The sequence below is a fragment of the Triturus cristatus genome, chromosome 6, assembly GCF_964204655.1.
Source record: "Triturus cristatus chromosome 6, aTriCri1.1, whole genome shotgun sequence".
Classification (NCBI taxonomy): Eukaryota; Metazoa; Chordata; class Amphibia; order Caudata; family Salamandridae; genus Triturus; species Triturus cristatus.
Window position 1 is genome coordinate 1,923,476,115 of NC_140589.1, and position 6,000 is coordinate 1,923,482,114.

The following is a 6,000-nucleotide window of genomic DNA, read 5'->3' on the forward strand; positions in this document are numbered from 1 at the left end:
AGTCTACTGCGGATTTAACCCAGTTGGAGAAACTGTCGGCAGCTAGGTTTGCCTCAGGTTTTAGGTCAGGTTTGGAGGATGCTAGAGTGCATTGCAACTGTTGGGGGCTTATGTGCCTCCAGTTGCGTCTTTTGAGTGTCTTATGGGGAATGTGTGGGTTGGGAATGTGATGTGTGGTGGTTATGGTGAACAGGATGGCTCTGTGACCTGACCAGGGCACTGGCATAACCTCTATTATTTTAAGGTGGGGGTTAGATGTAAATAACCCATCCAAGGTGTGACCGGCGTCATGTGTGGGATGCATGACTTTTCTCTCCAACGAGGCATTGGCCATCATCTATATTAGCGACAAATTGTTGTGGTCTTCTGAGTTTTCGAGGTGATGGTTTAAATCACCTAGTATGCAGTAGTCCTCTGAACCAGCACTGGCTTCTAGTATTGGGCTGATGATTTCTTCAAATTTCCTTTTGCTTTTCATGCATGGTGGTCTGTAAGGTTACTCACACAATGTGGGTAGGGTTTAGTTGGGAGGGTCGTGTGGGTGACTATCATTAGAACACAGGTGACACAGGGTTTTGATGGTAGAAATACTTCTGATAAAATAATTCTGATTTGACAGAAAAGCTTAGCAGGAAGAAAGGGGGGTTGAAATTGCAGACACAACACATATGACTGGGGTAAGCTCTGGATGTTAGGCTAGGCTGCTCGCCTGTAATGAGAGGGGTGAATGACCACCACAAGGCCCGACTTGTGACTGCATACCTTATTAGGCCTAAGGTGTGTGTTTTCCATTAGTTCCGGAGATGCATGCTTGTTATGTGGGGGTTAATCATTTCTCCAAAATCTGTAGCTCGTACCTCCATTTCTTTTCCTCAGTCGCCACGAAAATGTCTATATTGGTTAAACAAGGCTTATGGTTTAGGCCTGTCGGCACGTTTTGTGATGAAGAGGGCCGGTGTGTGGTTGTACAGGGATTGTTGGGTTGGTACACATTACCTTGATCAGTACATATGGTCCGGACTTCGATGATCCTACTTTTTTTTTTTACTCAAGTTAGAAACTGGCATGTGGATGCTCCCCCCACCCCCCCCCCTCGCTTTGTAATATGTGGAAAATACTTTAATGCTGCAAGCTAATTTGGATAGCACCGGCAGCAGGTCCAGTTGAAGTGCAGGAAGATCTATGCCATAGGATATTATGCACCAGTGCAAACTGCTAGACTTGTACCTTGTTGAATGCCCTAATTCCAGAGTGTAAACATTCCTTAGTGCAAACATTCCATAGTGCAAACATTCCATAGTGCATGGAATATCTTCCAGGATAGTTTTCTGGTTAGAATCTAAAGATGAGATGGGCTGGGTTGAAATTATAACACATTTACCTAGGACCCTGTCCGATCATTGTCCCCTTCTGATGGTTTTGACCATTGACAGCTATCTGGGGATGCATAGAATGTAGCAGCTGCCACCATCTGAGCTGTCAGACCCAGTCTTTGAACAGAAAGTCGCCAAGTGATTTTATTCTACACGTTGAACCAGGGCTCTGTTACCTTTGTGGCTACGCTGTGGGAAGCATTTTAAGAGTGATTAGGGGTGAATACATATCTAAAAGTCACAGGATATTTTAATTGCTGAGAGATACAATGTCACACCTAGAGCAAGTGATAATATGGGAGCTCATGAACCCACTGTGTTGCTTTTAATCCCCTGTGCCCTTAACAGTTACACATTAGGTCTTGTCATTGAGTAAGCTTTCCGCTTTCCTGGGGAGACATGTTAACGACTCCCAGGAAAGGATACAATAGGGGCCTTTACTGGAAGTAGGTGTTCTCCCTACTGTAGAAAGTCGATGGATGTTGGCCCAAAAGGTGAGCTTCAAACCAGAAACCACCTTTGAAGGGCAAATGGGAACCACTTGGGAGAGGGGCTGCTGTATTGTCTGGATAGACAGGCTTGCACTAGGGACAGGAAAGGGGGATCAAGTTGCCCAGCCAGTATTTCAGGGGAATTGTGAGAAGTTGGCCTGGCATACGCTGGTCACTATTTATAGTGGCCACCTTGCACCAGTCAAATGTGACTCTTATGGTAGATAGGTTTAAGACAACCTTTTAAAGAAAACTATCCTAGTGGTAGCTGTGGAGAGAAGCCTTCAGGCTAAGTCTCTGAGGAATGTAAAGCAGCTTGTTTTACCTTATACTCTCTTGAATTACTACATGAAAGGACACCACACAGGTATATATACGAATTTATTTCTAGACACACTCTACTAATCTCTTGATGAGATTAGAAGTCAGGAACACATTCAATTATCAATGTTTCACAATAATTTAAGCACAAATATGGCTGGGGCCCTAGGGGCATACCAGACTGTAAGACGTGGGGTCTCCAAGCCTTAAAGGGGTAACGTGACACGAGCGGCTGGGCACCCAAAGGCCTATGTGTTCAGCGACCATACAACACACACATCCTCTGAAGCAGTAAATGCACACAATAAGGGACGCCACACAGTTAATGTGAATGCAAATTAATCAGATTTATCTAATCAAAGGAGCACGCACAGTTTCTTAGATGGCAATGGGTCTCACTTGAACAGATGAACGTTGGTATTATCGCATTTCATTACAGTTACCTCAGCAATCCCTGCAGATCTGTAGCATGGGCTTCACCAGTGCTGCGGGCCAAGGCCTGCATACACGGCGCTACTGGTATCTACAAAGAATCAAATGCACATGAACATAACTTGATAATTAAGCACTTCTCGTATACATTGAGCATTACGCATATGCACCCTCTGGAGCACAACGTGAGAGTAAAGCATTCCTCGTATACATCAAACCTTAGGCACCCCTGAGCATAACGTGAGTTGAAGCGTTGCTTGTTTACATCAAAGATTAGGCACTCCTGGGCATAACGTGAGGTTGAAGCGTTGCTTGTTTACATCAAAGACTAGGCATTTCTGGGCATAACGTAAGGACCACGCGCTACACGCACACATAATACATTGAGCCCCTCTGAGCCTAACTTGAGGATGAAGCGCGACACGTATTTATACCACCTTGGGCACTTCTGAGCATAACCTGAGGATAAAGCGTTACTCGTACACAGAGCGCATTGCACTTATGAACACACCTTGAAGATAGAGCGCTACTCGTACATGGAGCGCGTTGCACTTACGAACACAACTTGAAGATAGAGCGCTACTCGCACATGGAGCGCATTGCATTTAAGAACACAACTTGCAAATAGGGCGCTACTCGTACACGGAGCACCTTGCATTTAAGAACACAACTTTCAGATAGAGCGCTACTCGTACACGGAGTGCAGTGCATTTAAGAGCACAACTTTCAGATAGAGCGCTACTCGTACACGGAGCGCATTGCATTTAAGAGCACAACTTTCAGATAGAACGCTACTCGTACACAGAGCGCATTGCACTCCTCCAGACACACGGCAGTCCCCAGGCAAGGGCAATCCCACGGAGGGGGAATTCGAGTTCCAGATGGAAGGGGAGTCTCCCGCGGAGGGGGAAAGTCAAAGTCTCTCCACGCGGTGTCGCTCCCACTCGGCAGGGGGCGCACCGGGGCCTTCCCAAGTCTCTCGGGGAGTAGGGGGGCGAGTCCCAGGCCTTCCCACGGCCACGCTACCTCCCAGCCCCCAGGGGGTTACCTCTGTCTCGTCGTCCGGCTCTGCTCCGGGCCCTTCACGTCACACGCGCAACGGCGCGGGACACGTCACGGCCAACAGCTCCTCCTCCCAACGCTGCGACGGCAGCGACGGGGCCCCGGGCTTCTCTGCGGGCCCCGGCACAGTGCTGACACGACCCTGAGGCCTCCGGGCTGCGGCGGTGATCGCTCTGCTGGTCCTAGCTCCAGGGGGGGTCACAAATTAAGCAGGAGCTCTGCCAGCTCCGTGCTCGACGGTAGATCAACGCAGGGGATCCCAGGCCATGGAAGCGCAGGGAACACAGCGCTAGTACCTGGTTGATCCCCAGCAGTCAGGCAATCAGTCTTCGCAGGAAGTTTCAGTATTCAGCTTGGTGTCATGACGTTCCAGTATTCAGTTCTTGTCATGAAGTTTCAGTATTCAGTTTTTGCGGCGCAGGTGATACTGGCACCCTTGGGGGTTCTGTTCCTTGGGGGTAGGGGATGAGTTGGCGACTAGGTCCTTCCTAGTCAGGCTGTGCAGAGGTTCCCTGGGTCCTCCTACTGCTGGGCAAGATCAGTGGGTTTTACAGGATCCCTCACTCACTTAAGAGGCAGCACCTAAGCCCTGTCACTCTCAGAGGCATAAGTCCCTGGCTAGGCCCTACCGCCTAAAACTCCTGCATGGATTCTCCAGCTCTGCTTTACCCCACTGGCCAACTAACTAGAAAAAGTTCCCTCCCTCACTTAAGTAGCCCTAGGTCAGGTGACCTCTAGCCAATGCGGCAAAAGTAAAAACCACACCTCCCTTCTAGAAGGTTCCAGCACATTCCAGGAGCTTCCCCATTCTACCTATGGGACAAAAAAGGCGGGCTGGTGTCGCAACATTGTTGTGGGGTTCCAGCCAGCTCCTGGCAGCTAGGGTGCTACTAATAAAGACCACTCTGCAGTAGCAGGGGCCTGTGGCAGCCATCTTGGGAGAAGGGAGCACCTGCACCTTAACACTGATTGGCAATGAAAAGGCGCCCGGAGACCTAGTCCAACATAAAAATGAGGGTGGAAAAAATGAGGCACGATCAAAAATAGATGGGGAGACCACCCTAGGGCTGACAGGTCTAACACAGACCATATACTAAAAAAGAGGTTTAGGAAAGTCGACTTGGAGAGGGACAAGGCCTAGGGCCTGTAGAAACGCTGGGGCTTCACTAATGCAGCAAAAGCAGGCATGTAAAAGACCCACAGGAGACGCGTGCAGTGTGAGAACACAGCCGCGGGTTCCCTATTGATTTCAATGGAGCAAGTTGCGGTGTGATTTTTAAAGTTTAAGGGTACTTCGAGGAAGTCTACAAGCAAGCCACTTACAAGGTAAGTAATTCGAGGGCCAACACACACTAGGGCACCGGAGTGCACGAGTTACCTCACCCAGGGAAGCCGGGTGCATAGGTGTCTTTTGGTGTCGGGTCGCTGTTTTCTATGGAGACCAAAGAAGATTTGCTGCTTGCGAAGACTGAAGAAGTGTCCGGTGGAATCCAAGGGTGGATTCAGGATGAAGATGACCTGAAAGCAGAAGGGACAGTGTTCAGTCACTTGCCAGTGACCCGGGGCCATGAAGATGAATGTCCACGGAAGTTGGGTGATTTCAGGTGATCAAGGGTGTTTTGACTCTTCGCTCATGAGGACCAGGAGGCATCGACGATGACCAGCAGCTGGATTCCGAGTCTCCCACGACATCTGCAGCTTACTGAGGTGTAGGCAGCCGGATTGGAGCCAACAAACCTTGGCAACAGCAAGTCTCATGAAAAGTGAATAAAGTCAGCAGTGCAGACCAGCAAGGTCTGAGGGACTCACCCAGCAAGGGTGAGTGAGGGCAGGCCTGGAGCAACCAGGGGAACCTTTTGGTTTGATAAGAAAGTCTTCGGGGGACCCACAAGCCAACGGGAAAGGGATCGCAAAGACGCCTGATGAGGAAATGCTTCACAGGAGCCCACGGTCACTCGGGATGGGGTTGGCCTCTGATTTTCGCTGCAAATCCTGCTGGAGGCTTGGGCCACAAATGGTCCAATGCACAAGTTCGTAGAACATCATGAACGGGTTGCACTCGACAATAGTGCATGGTACCCGTGTATTGCTGTTCCTCATCACTCGTGGGGTCCACTCGCTTCAGCTTTGCTGGGGACTCACAATGGCAGTCGAGAAGTCAGGAAATCCACTTCTGGGGCTGCAGGGACTTCGAACTCTGACGGTAGCGGGAAAGTTTGCAACTGTTGATTAGAGTTTCTGGTGCCTGCCAAGCAGGGGAGTCACTCCTTGTCTCCAAGGGAGATTCTTCTGTCTTTCAAAGGTAGTGGAGCGTCAAAGGG